This window comes from Rhincodon typus, chromosome 17 (assembly GCF_021869965.1).
Source record: "Rhincodon typus isolate 14 chromosome 17, sRhiTyp1.1, whole genome shotgun sequence".
Taxonomy (NCBI): Eukaryota; Metazoa; Chordata; class Chondrichthyes; order Orectolobiformes; family Rhincodontidae; genus Rhincodon; species Rhincodon typus.
In genome coordinates this window covers 3,140,868-3,155,044 of record NC_063348.1, presented here as the reverse complement: position 1 = coordinate 3,155,044, position 14,177 = coordinate 3,140,868, and positions in this window count along the sequence as shown.

The window sequence follows — 14,177 nt, the reverse complement described above, 5'->3', positions numbered from 1 at the left end:
TTATTTCGGGCTTCTGTAGTACTGGCACCAGCAATGGTCCACCTCTTAGACACCTCTTTCTGGAACAAAGATCCAAAATATTCAGTACCCTTAACGTATGTGTGCACGGCATTGGAGGTTTACACCTGAAACCGATACTAAGCCCTCCATGCCTGCAGATAAGGAATTTAACTTTCTGTTTAATGACTCTTTTATCACAATGTTTTACTCAGATTGGGCAAGCTGCAATCAAGAAAACCATATCTTCGTGTGGCTTAACTACCAATCATTATACGAACAACTGCATGCTGGCAGCAAAAAAAATGTTTTAAGAAACATTAACCTGACTCTGGAACCTGATAATACAGGTATAATATCCTTCACCCTACATTTAAAACACAGTTGCTCAATGCTATTCTCATCCCTCATCGCAACTCTTTTGGTCATTCTCTTCCCTTCTTCCAAATTCTGGCTGAACTACCAGACATGCAGCTGACATAAATTTAAAAGTTTTTCATTGTTTAAGTGCCTACAAACATCCAGCAGTTGTCCATACGAGCCATACAATGTAAAAGAAGCCTGTGAACCAACATTGTGTGGGTCTCATGTCCATCTGTTCCAATGAAAATATCATTCACTTTTGAGACCTAACTTTATCCAGCTTTGTCTTTGACATATCACACCATTGTTCTTCAATGCACTGACTTTGGTGCATGGATGCCTTCTATGTTTTTTGGTGATTCAAACTGAATGCAATGCTTAACATGTGGTCTGGTTGGTGACATTGAGCATCGAGTCTGTTAGGGCTCCAGACACATTGACTTCAGGTAAAATATTATTAACTTAGAACGTAGATTTTATGAAAGAGCTTAAGACTCAGTTCATTGAATATTTTTAAGGCAGATAAAGATAGATTCTTGATCAACAAGGAAGTCAAAGGTTTTTGTGGAGGCGGGGATGTAGATTTGAAGCCCCAATTTGATCAGCCATAATCTTATTGAATGGCAGAGAGCATTAGAAGGGCAAAATAACCCTCTCATGATCCTAATTCATATCTTCTTACTAACTTTTGCAAATTTCATAATACTGCAAACTGCAATAGACCTAAAACATTGACTCTGATTTTTTTTTTTCTCCACAGATGCTGCCTGACCTGCTGAGTATTTTGATTTTAGATTTCCAACATCTGCAATATTTTGCTTTTGCATATAATAAAGAGTATGGTGCCAGATTTTGCTAAAGGCTTTTGAACACTTATAGGCTAATCATGCTGATAATATTATCAGGAATTCCACTTCAGAACACAACTCTCAAGGTGATGATTGGAAAGTAGCAGTTTCCAGAACCCTGGAAAGATAACAAAATGGAATTGGAATGGTATGAAATGGCAAAGGACAAATATAAGGTTCCCAACTTGAAAACGATGGGAGGACGAAAACCATTTTCACAATTCAGTAGATATTGAGCATGCTTAAACTGACCTCTTTGTCTATTGGGTAGGGTCAAAGTTGTACTATTCTTTCTAAACCTGTGTTCACCAAATTATTTCTGTGGGGGATGGGGACAAAGATAAAGAACAGGAATTTTGGCTGATTTTTCACTCCCTGATGTAAGAGTGCTAAAGCTAAATTTTAGCACCCTATTGCCACCTTCTTGGTAGGCACTACAGGCAATAGGCAAATTGGCTGAACTGTACATTGGGTTAAGTTATTGAGACACGCTCGTTTTAATTAGTTTTGACCATTTAGTTTGTAAAGTAGTTTTGATGAAAACTAGTTCCATACTTTATCTTAAAGGAGAAAAATGCTTGCTTTCTCATCTTTTGATGAGTCAGTCTTTCATTATTGACCTCTAACTCAAGACGAATAATAATATCAGCTGCTTTAATCTTAGTCACTTCAAGAATAAGATGGAAGAGCAAAATACCCCAGATGTTGGAAATTTAAAAAACATTGAAAAGGGTTAAAATACTCAACAAGGAGGCAGCATGTGCAGAAAGAGAAGCAGCGTTAATGTGTGTAAATTAATACCCTTCCCCAAGACACGTTTGGAGGTTGGACATTTATTCAGTGGTGAGGGGAAAGAGAGGTTGCAGAGTGAAGATACAACTGCTATCCCAACTTTGCCTTGATTTAGTCTAGAGGACGAGGGAAGATTTTGTGGCAGCCATGCCATTCCCAATTGAGGCTCTTTAATGGGGAATTACAAACATCTTGGGGGTTTCAACCCATTGCTACTGGGGGCATGATTGCCTGTGGGATCATTGGTGGGAGATTATTGAAAGGCAATCTCTGCCTAAACAATGGACACAGCATCAGAATTGGGGTGATCGTGTTATTAGATGTACACCTCCTGAGATCCATGCCCCTTGATCCCTCTCTCCATCCTCACTCATCTGTGGCTTGGGTTTCCTCACTAGTCCCTATGTATCTGACAGCAATTTGCTGGCAGCTGGCACTGCCCCTGCAGTTGCTGCCTGCACTGGTCAGTTGCAGGCCTTTGAAAGGCGGTATGGGTCTTTCATCCTCCTGGGCTACCTAAGGCCACAACTTGGCTCTTAAATGTCAGAGTGGCACTTAATATATTGTGCTTTTTCCAGATGAGATGATGGGGTCTCTCACTGATTTTCCAGCCGAATGCCAGTGCCTGAAGTAAGTGCAACCTAACATTGGTAACACTTCAGCAAAGTGTCACAGACCTAAGATTTAACTGTTTCTGTCTCCACAGAAAGTATCTGATCTCCTGATTGTTTCTCAAATAAGATTAAAACTGGTTAAAAAAGATGCTTGTACAGATCAGATTTGTTTATTAAAAATTAAACTAAATGATATTATTGTAGATGAATCACCTCAATTACTTTACATTCCCTATGTTAAATTCCTATTGCACAATCTTATATTGGTTTATACATGTTGGTTTCAAGAATGCAAACAGCATTATAAGTTAATCATATAACTGGTTGCTATTTGCACAAATTTTAACCAACTCCCAATCCGGATTCAGCAGCAGGATAACTATGGTACCCAAAGAGATTAAAAATTATTACAATTACTATTTATTCTTGGGTGGAGGTGATGGGGAGGGAGCACATTTTAATTGCCTTGCTCAATATGGTATCTAAGGAATGTCTGTTCAGTTGTGGTCAATCCTGTTGAGAATGATTCTGTTGAACATACGAGCCAATAACGATTCGAGATGGGATAGAGAGAGGATAAAAAAAAAATGATGGAAATCATAACATTGCTTAATGAAACAATCCCAACTCTGAGGAGAGATGATATACAAGAAGGATCATCATATGAGGATGTATGGAAATGACCTGAAGAACAAAAGATTAATCACACTGTTACAGACTTGATGAACCGAAGGCCTCTTCTGTACTTTATGTTTCTATGCTTCTATAAACATATTGGCATGAATAAATGATTGCTAGCTAACAGGAAACTAAGAGTAGGCACAAATGGATCTTTTTCTGTTTGGCAAATAGGAACAAATGGTGTGCCACAGGGCTCAGTGCTGGGGCCTCAATCTTTACAGTTTATATAATTAACTGCAGTTGCACATGATATATTTCGGTCTTATCAGCAAACTTGTAGATAGGACCCAAGCCATTAGTTCACTGTGCAAACTTGATGCTAAAATATGGCACATTGAAGATATCTTACAGGATAATGGCAGTGCTGATCAGATCATTTCTGCTGCAAACTCGTGAAAAGCCCTAAAGCATACACTTTTAGTTATGAAAATTACACAGTCTACTTCAGGATACTCTGGATGAGTAAGGTACCTCAAATGTTTGAGCACAAGGTGAACCTAGGTGTTCTGCACTATTATCATTGTAGCTACATGAGTGGTGTTTGCCACAACAGGATGCTGCTAACAAATTAAAAAGATTGTTATAGAGATAGTAGGATCTGCCGATGCTGGAGAATCTGAGATAACAAGGTGTAGAGCTGGATGAACACAACAGGCCAAGCAGCATTAGAGGAGCAGGAAAGCTGACGTTTCGGGTCGAGACCCTTCTTCAGAAATGGGGGAGGGGAAGGGGATTCTGAAATAAATAGGGAGAGAGGGGGAGGTGGATAGAAGATGGATAAAGGAGAAGATAGGTGGAGTGGAGACAGACAGGTCACAGAGCCGGAGTTGGAGCCAGTAAAGGTGAATGTAGGTGGGAAGTTAGGGAGGGGAAACGTCAGCTTTCCTGCTCCTCTGATGCTGCTTGACCTGATGTGTTCATCGAGCTCTACACCTTAAATTAAAAAGATGCTCAGCTTATCACTCAAATGAGTAAAATGGTATATCAGTTTCAGTACCGGTGTGATGCCAGGTCAGTAGGGTGTATGTGTCAAAGAAAGGCAGGTATTATCAAACAGCATATCTCTTTGGTTGTTTGCAACAAGCAAGGATTTGACTTAACCCAACCAGTGTGCAAAACTCCTATCACAGTCTCTGAAAATGGAAATATTTGTTGGTTAAGCCTGAGTTTGTGAAAAATTCACTGAGAAGCAATTTAGGTTTGCTAGTCAGTGTGGTCCATTTGTGTGCACTGGAAGCAACATATATTAAAACACAGAGCCCTGTTCTTTGCTTGCAGAAAGAACATGTGCGCATACTATACCTTTCAACTTAACAAAATAGCTGATAGCCATTCATTGGTTTATTTCTCAGGACAATGCCTTGATCAGTCAGCGTCAACCTGCTCATTTGAAATCTAAACAAGGCCTAAAAGTCACAGTTAATAGTCATTAACTGCTGTATTTTCCATGTTAAAGTCCCAACCAATCAGAGTCTACTAGCCAACCAATCAGCACTATCTTCTCATTCCAGATAAATGTTGGTTTTCCCCTTTCTTGATTGTCTTGTGAATTGTCCTCATAAGTGCAAGACAAAAATGTTTTGACAAAATGTCTTTTTTTTCAGTATTATTTAAAAATCAATTGCTTGAAGATACTGCAGGCATGGTTACTAAATTTGTTGATCACACAAAGATAGGTAGAAAAATAAGTTTTGAAGAGGACATAAGGTGACAAAGGAATATAGATAGATTAACTGAGTGAGCAAACATCTGGTAAATGGAATTTAACATGGGAAAATATGTGATAAAGCTTTTTGGCAGATGAATAAAAGAGAAGCAATGGTGAGAAATTTGGTGAGAGATTTCAAATCTCTTTGATGCAGAGGTATTTAGCTGCTCTTGTGTAAAGTGCAAAACGTTAGCAGGTACAGCAGGTAATTTGGAAAGCTAATAGAACTTTATTGTTTATAGCAGTGGGAATTGAATGTAAAAGTAGGCACATTATGCTATAGTTGTACTTTGTACAGTATTCGAGTCCTTATTTAGAGAAAGATTTAATTAGATTCGAACCAGTTCAGAGAAGATTTACTAAACTGGAATAGGTGGATTGAGGAAAGGTTGTACAGGCTAGGCCTGTCTAAACTGGAGTTTAGAAGAGTAAGACATGACTTGATCGAAACATTGCCTAGATTATGACAGGAGTTGACAGGGTGGACGGAGAGAGGATGTTTCCTAGTATCAGAGAATCTATAACTAACAGTCACCTTTCAAAATAAAAGACCGAGATCAGGACAATTTTCCCAGAGTTGTAAGAATTTGAACTCCTTTTCACAAAAGGTGGTGAGAGTAGAGTTTTTGAATATTTTTAAGGCAGAGGTGGTTAGATTCTTAGTCAGCAAGGAAATGAAAGACTATCGCGTATAGGTAGGAATAAAAAGCAGAAGTCAAAAGCAGATCAGCCATGATCTCACTAAATGGCAGAACAGATTCAAAGGGCCAAATGGCCTACTCCTGCTTCTAATGCAAATGTGTACTTATATGTTCATGTTAGTTAAAATCAAATCTTAAGTTTGGCCCTGCTCGTTCTCCTTCTCCTCATCCTTCCTCTCCCTTCCTTGGTGATCAGGACTTGAGGCCGTTCTTCCCTTGTCCAGCTCCACTTCTCAACTAAAAATTTGCTCACGGGACCCTGAGTTGCAGCTCCATGCTACACAAAGGTTGGCCTGTTCTAGAATATATAGGTGAGAGACAATCTAAAGGGACTTGAGCATGCGAATTAGGCAAGAAGTACAAAGCTGGGACAAGGAAGGGGGAAGTGGAATAACACACAAATTATTGAAGCTTTAATGGTAGCTGGTGGAATGGCTAATGTTTGGCCTGAATCAGAGGTCTGTAATCTGGATGAATCAAAACCAGTGGTCAGCACTGCTGCCTTACAGTGCCAGGGAACTGGGTTTGATTCCGTTCTGAGGTGACTGACTGGGTGGAGTTTGCACATTCTCCCCGTGTCTGATGGGCTTCCTCTAGATGCTCCCATTTCCTCCCAAAGATGTGCAGGCTAGGTGGATAACCATGAGAAATGCAGAGTTACAGAGATGGGGTGGGTCTAAGTGAGATACTCTTTGGATGGTCGGTGTGGACTTGACGGGCCGAATGGCCTGCTTCCACACTGTAGGGATTCTGTAAGCACTTGATCAGGATTGGTTGCTACAGTCTGGGAGTTGAAATTCGGAAAGCTATGCCCTTAGAAAACACAGCATGGGTTAAGAGAAGTTGTGGGAAAAAGAGGACTAGCTGAAGTTATTCAAGCAAGAAAAACTCTCGTAACAAGAGAAACAACATATTGAGACCCACTGAACGTATTAGAGGTGTCTAGATTTATGGAAAAACTTATGGGTGGTTGAGACTTGGGAGCAAGTAATTTTGGAGTTCTTGGTACATTGGGCCATGAGATCTGAAAGTATTTGGAGCCTAGATGTTGAGAGCATTGAAGTGTCATGGGTTGTCAGGATTGTTGAGGTAGGCAGGATGTAGACCAAATACAGGCCCACGTTCAGTTCCCATGTTTAAGTCAAGGTTGAAGAAGTAAATTGTATGTATCGTTTGTGCCAGAAATGTAGGTGACGGCTTGGAGCTGACCAGAATGACGTGGAACTGGAGATGTAAAAGGCACAAAGATGCACCCTTGAAGTCAATGCTGGGAGAGTTAGTATGCTGAAGCAGACAACTTATGAACTTTTCAGATGGTACCTGAAATATTTGAGGAAGGAATACTGAGCCAGGACACTGGAGGTGTGCACAGACCCACACAAAACTCCCAAGTCTCTGACAGATAAGTCTGATTGGACGAGCAGTATTTGGCAGGTAATTTGGTGATAATATCAAGCCATCTATATAAGGATAAAAGTGATGTAGAGCACAATGACAGTGTTTACAATATGTAGGATGATGAGATTAACAGCTGTCAGTGCAATACTATTTTTTGAGGAATATGGCTGATTTCTTTCTAATCTCTGATGAGTAACACTTTTCAGGTTTACCATTTACACTTGCTTGAATTGGATTATTACCCATAATGAAGCCTGAATGCAGATATGAACAGCAATATATTTAGCAGGTTAATAATTTAACTTTGTTTACTAAAGGAGGTAATCAAATGGAAACTAAAGAAACTTGCACGTCACTTAAATGAGACTGAAGTGCTATCTCAAATTTTCATTCTCAGATCATTATAAATAACTAAATCAAATATATGAAGGGCATTTAAAGAACAGATCCTGCATAATAATTAACAGCAACTAGTCAATTAGAAAACTAGACAAAAAGTTAACTTGGTTGTTATCTTTATTTAAAAGTTCTTTGCCCTGAGGATTCATTTAGATGTTCTAATAAGTAATTGAACTGCAGAAACCATGAAAGCCCATGTTCAATCTTGAGACTATGTTATCTAACCTTACCCAGGACAGTCATATAATTTGCTTCACTGTTCCACTTTAAAAAGAAAATCATTCAGGTTTCCCATCCTGATCATAATCCAGTTGATACTGTTAAAAGTGTAGGTTTCAGACAGGTATGAACACTGTTTATCTGACAATAATATTCACCATCAAATCTTATACACAAATCAAGGCAATTGTGGAGAGATTTATATCGTTTGATCCAGAGATCTGGAAATCTTTTGGAGACCCAGATTCAAATCCCACCACTGCGGATGGTAGAATGTGAATTCAATTTTAAAAACCTGGTATTAAAAGTTTAATGACAGTCATGAATCATTGTTGCTTGTTGTAAAAAAAAAGTCATCTTTGGTTTAAGGAAGGAAATCTATCACCACTACCTGGTGTGACCTGTATGTGACTCCATAGCAACAGCAATATCATTGACTCATAACTGCCCTCTTAAAGGGCCTAGCAAACTACTCAGTTATATAAAATCACTAAAAGGATCAAAACACAGGGCAGACCACCTGATATCAATCTAGGATCCAGACATCACAACCCTAAGCCCTGTTGAACCAGCAAAGTTTTTTCAACATGTGGGAGAGCTATGTCACTGATTAATCATGAATGAGCCAATATCTTGACTTAAGTCATACTCACTGAATCAGTCTTTGCAGGCAATTGTCTGGGCCAACTCCATCACCATCCCTGGATATGTCCCATCCCAACAGCAGGTCAAATGCAACAGACATGGCAGTGCAGTGGTAAGCATACAACAGTGAGTTGCCCTGCAAGTCCTCACCATTGACTCCAGGCCCCATGACATTTTATGGCATCAGGTCAAATAAAGGTAAGGAAACCTTCTGTTAACTACCATGTGTCACCACCACCATTCTTAAAAGAAGTGGCAGCAAAGATAGTAGGTGCATTAGTTGTGATCTTTGAAAATTCCCTAAATTCTGGAAGGTGCTCAGCAAATTGAAAAAAATACAATGTAACTTGACTATTCATCATTGCTGAAAAATGACATATTTTCTAAGGTTTTAGAGTAGATTTGCAGCTCGGGCTATGGATGTTGTGGTTGGTTGCTTGCCAAGCTGGTTCGTTTTTCCGCAAAACGTTGCCTTCCCTGGTAGTCTAGTGGTTAGGATTCTGCGCTCTCAGCACCGCGGCCTAGGTTTGATTGCCGGTCAGGGAGCTCAAATTGTCCTTTGCTAGTTTAGGGACGGCACGGTAGCTCAGTGGTTAGCACTGCTGCCTCACAGTGCCAGGAACCCGGGTTCAATTCCACCCTCAGGTGACTGTCTGTATGGAGTTTGCACATTCTCCCCGGGTTCGCGTGGGTTTCTTCCAGGTGCTGCGGTTTCCTCCCACAGTCCAAAGATGTGCAAGCTAGGTGGATTGGCCATGCTAAATTGCCCGTAATGTTCAGGGATGTGTAGATTAGGTGGGTTATAGGGGCATGGGTCTGGGTGGGATGCTCCAAGGATCGGTGTGGACTTGTTGGGCCGAAGGGCCTGTTTCCACACTGTAAGGATTCTATGATCAAAACAACGAACCAGCTCTACGAGCCAGCCAACCACATGACACATTTTGTTAAAGCTTTTCATTTTGTACATATTAGGACAATTTGCAATAATGCCAAATCAATGAGAAAACCAACTTCTATACTTATGACAAGTATCAGGGTTGGACTCCTTATTGTTTGTAATGTACATAAATGATGTAGATGAGAATATCGGAGGCATGATAAGTAAGTTTGTGGATTTCACAAAGATTGGCTGGGTAGTTGACAATGAGGAGGAAGGTATTAGGTTGCAGGAGAATATAAATGGATTGGTCAGATGGGCAGATCAGTTCAGATGGAATGTAATTCTGGCAAATATGAGGTGATGCACTTTGGAAGAAGAACAAGACAAGGCAGTATTCAATAAATGGCAAGACACTTGGAAGCCCACAAGAACAAAGGGGTCTTGATATGTTTGTCTACAGATCCCTGATAGGTGGCAGGACAGGTAAATAAAGTAGTTAAGAAGGATGCTTGCCTTTATCAGTCATAACATAGATTATAAGAGCAGGGAGATCATGTTGGAGCTGTACAGAACTTAGCTTAGGTCACAGCTGGGGAACTGTGTGCTGTTATGACCACTACATTATAGGAAGGATATGATTGCTGTGGAGGGTGTGCACAGGAGATTCACCAGGATGCTGCGTTAGATGGCGTAATTTAGCCATGAAGAGAAGCTGGATAAACTCTGGTGGTTTTCTTTGGAGCAAAGGAGATTAAAGGGGAACCTGACTGAAGTGTACAAGATTATGAGAGGCAAGGACAGGGTGAATAAAAAGCAGCTATTCCCCTCAGTCATTGGGTCAATAAAAGAGGGCATATTTTTAAAGTGAGAAGCAGAAGGTTTAGACAGGATTTGAGGAAAAGCTTTATCACCCAAAGGGTAGGGATGGGGATTGGGAATGCACTGCCTGGGAGGGTTGTTGAGGCAGGAAGCCTCACAACCTTTAAAAAAGTCCTTGGATGAGCATTTTAAATATCATAACATTCAAAGGTTTAGGCCAAGTGTGGAAAAGTGAGGCTGGTGAGATAATAATACATTTTTGGCAGTACAGACTTGATGGGCCAAAGGACCACTCCTGTACTGTATGATTCTATGATTTCTATACTGCATGAGACGTGAGTGCTGATTGGTTGGTTGGCCTGAGTTGATTGGTAGAGGTATTGCCATGGCAACTCTATAAATTAGTAGTAATTGACATTTAATAGCCAGGTTTCTATCCAAGAAATGAAGGAGACAGAAAGCCCTTAAACTACAGACTAGTTACCCTAAAATCTTTTACTGAGAAAATATTAGTATACATTATGAAGGAGGTAATAGAAAATCACAGTTAAGGTGATGGCATTGTGGTATTGTCACCGCACTAGTAATCCAGATACCCAGTTGAAATCCTATGATGGTAGATGGTGGAATTCGAATTCAAAACAGTCTGGATTTAAAAGTCGAACGATAACCATGAAACTATTGACAATTTTTGTAAAAGCAATCTGGTACACTAATCCTTATCTGCTTTGGCTTATGTGTGACAGCAGACGCACAGCCACTGTAGCTGCCTCTTAAACTCATTTAAATGGCCTAGCAAGCCATTCAGTTGTGTAAAATGGCTGAAAGGATCAAAGAAGAACAAAGCCAGATAGATCACCTGATTAAGACTAGGCATGAGAAACAACAACAGCAGGTCGACCTTGCAAAGTCTTTCTTACTTACATGTGGGGGCTAGCGCCAAAATCTCTCAAACTAGTCAAGCAACAACCTTACATGGTCATTCTCACAGAATTGTACCAAACAGACAAAGTCCCAGACAACATTATCACAAACCATTCACAGTTGCACACACGGGAAAAGGAATCGTGCTGGGAGTCCTTAAGTTGGACCCCATGAACTCTCATGTATTGGGTCAAACACAGGCAAGAAAACCTCCTGCTAATTACCTCCACAAGTCCCCCCACAGCTGATGAATGAATACTCCTATCTGGTGACATCACGCACTGAGGGTGGCAAGAGAACAGAATGCACCCTGGATAGGGGACTTCAGTGTTCACCAGCAAGAGTGGCTTGGCATCACCATGATTGACCAAGCTGGTTGAGTCCTAAAGGTCTTAGCACCGTCTGTCAATTGTTGCTTATGCTGTTGAATACGAGTAGTCATGTATTGCAGCTTCACCAGGTTGACACCACATTTTTGGACGCATGAGGCTGATCCAGGCATGTCCTCCTGGACTCTTCATTGAACCAAGGTTGATCCCCTGGCTTCACAGTAATGGTAGAGTGCAAGATATGTCAGGTCATGAGTGTTCAATACTCAGATAATGAAACAGTCTATTATTAAATGCATCAAAACCTGGACAATATCCAGGTTTGACTGACAAGTAGCAAATTACATTGGCACCCCACAAAAAGTGCAAGGCAATGACCATCTCCAACAAGAAAGAATCCTTTAAATTCAATGGCATTCCCATTTCGGAATCCCCTAATATCAACATTCTGGGGCTAATAATTAATCAGAAAATGAAACAGACCAACCATATAAATGCACACCAGATCAGAAGCTAGGAATTCAGCAGCAAGTAACTTAACTCCTGTTTCCCAAAAGCCTATCCACCATATCAATGCTTTCTGTACTCAATTCAAGCAGAATGCTAGCGCCGTGGTGATGTCTGCCCTGACAGTCCCGGACACATATGTTCCCTCTGTCACTGCTGCAAACATCAGTTTGGTCTTCCTGGGAGTCAACCCAAGGAAAGCAATGGGCTCAGACAGTGTTCCAGGCCGTGCACTTAGATCCGGTGTGGACCAGCTGGCAGAGGTATTCACTGCCATCTTCAGCCCTCCCTCCTGCAAGCCGAAGTCTCCACCTGCTTCAAGAAGACCACTATCATCCCCGTACCCAAGAAATGTACCCACATGCAACGTGCCTTAATGACTACCGCCCCAGTGGCCCTGACCTCGATAATCATGAAGTGCTTTGAGAGGCTGGTCATGGACCACATCAACTCCAGTCTCCCAAACTGCCTCATTCCCCTACAATTTGCCTACCAACATAATAGGCCCACAGGATACCATATCCCTAACCCTGCACTGATCCCTGGAACATCTGGACAAAAGAGATGCCTACATCAGAATCCTGCTCGTTGAGTGCAATTCTGCCTTCAACACCATTATCCCCTCTTGAATGATCTTAAAACTTCGTGACCTTGATCTAGGCTCTGACCTCTGCAATTGGATCCTCAGCTTTCTGATCCATAAGCCGCAATCAGTGAGGAGAGGTAACTGCACCTCCTCCACAATAACACTCAACGCTACAGCCCACAAAGGATGCATCCTCATCCCCCTACTATACTCCCTGTACACCCACGACTATGTTGCCAAATTCCAAACGAATGCCATCTAGAAGTTCGCTGATGACACCACCATAGTAGGACAGATATCTAACAACGACGAGAAGTGAGATAGAGGGCTTGGTGACGTGGTGCAATGAGAACAACTTCTTTCTCAACGTCGGCAAAACTAAAGAAATTATTGTTGACTTCTGCCCCAATCTACATCAACGTAACTGAGGTTGAGAGAGTGGAGAGCGTCAAGTTCCTCGGAGTGACAATAACCCACAACCTGTTCTGGACTTCCCACGTAAATGCGACAGTCAAGAAGTCACAGCAATGCCTCTTATTTTTCAGGCGGGTCAGGAAATTTGGCATGTCCATAATGTCCCTCACCAACTTCTACAGATGCACAATTGAAGCATACTGTCATGGTGCATAACAGCCTGGTATGGCAACTGCTCTTTCCAGGAATGTAAAAAACTATAGAAGGTTGTGTGCACAGCCCAAACCATTACAGAATCCAACCTTCTATCCATAGACTCCGTTTACACGGCTCGCTGCTGTGGAACGGCTGCCAACATCATCAAAGACCTGATAATGACCTCCTACAACCTCTTCCTCAGGCACAAGCTACAGAAGTCTGAACACATGCACCAGCAGGTTCAGGAACTGCTTATTCCTCACTGTTATTAAGTTGATGAATGGACTCTCTAGCCTCATATAATGCTGATCTTGCTAATGTTGATCTTACCTAGCATACCCTGCGCAATGTAACCTGTATGCCTCTGTCTAAGTCTTTTTAATCTGTACATCCTTGCTTACTATGATCTGCCTGTACTGATCGTAAACAAATCTTTTCACTGTACTTCGGTACACATGATAATAAATCAAGCAATCAATTTACGAGGCACTTGTCTGCATGCTAGCAGCTCATTGACGTCATCCAGGACAAAGCAGCCTGCTTGATTGCTCAGTAGCAGCAATGTGTACCATTTAAAATCAGTGTCAATACAGTGTGGAGCTGGAGGAACACAACAGGTCAGGCAGCATCAGGAGCAGGAAAGTCAACATTTCAGGTTTACACCCTTCATCAGGGTGTATTCACCATTTAAAAGATGCACAATAGAAACTTACCAAGGCTCCTGAAACAGCACCTTCCAAACCCATGACTGCTATCACCTTGAAGGACAAAGGCAGCAGATAGCTGGGAACACGACCATGTTCTCCTCCAAGTCACTTACTATCCTGACTTGGAAATATATTGCCATTCTTTCAGTGCCACTGTTTTAAAATCTTGGAACACCTTCCATAATAGCATGTACCTACACCAAATAGAATGCATCTTTAAAATGCAGCTCATCTCACCTTCACATGGACAACTAGGGATGGACAATAATTGCTGACTCAGTCACTGACATCACATTCCATGAATGTATAAAAAAGAACATGCCTATATCTTAGAGATAGTAGGAACTGCAGATGCTGGAGAATCTGAGATAACAAGGTGTAGAGCTAGATGAACACAGCAGGCCAAGCAGCATCAGAGGAGCAGGAAAGCTGACGTTTCAGGGCCTAG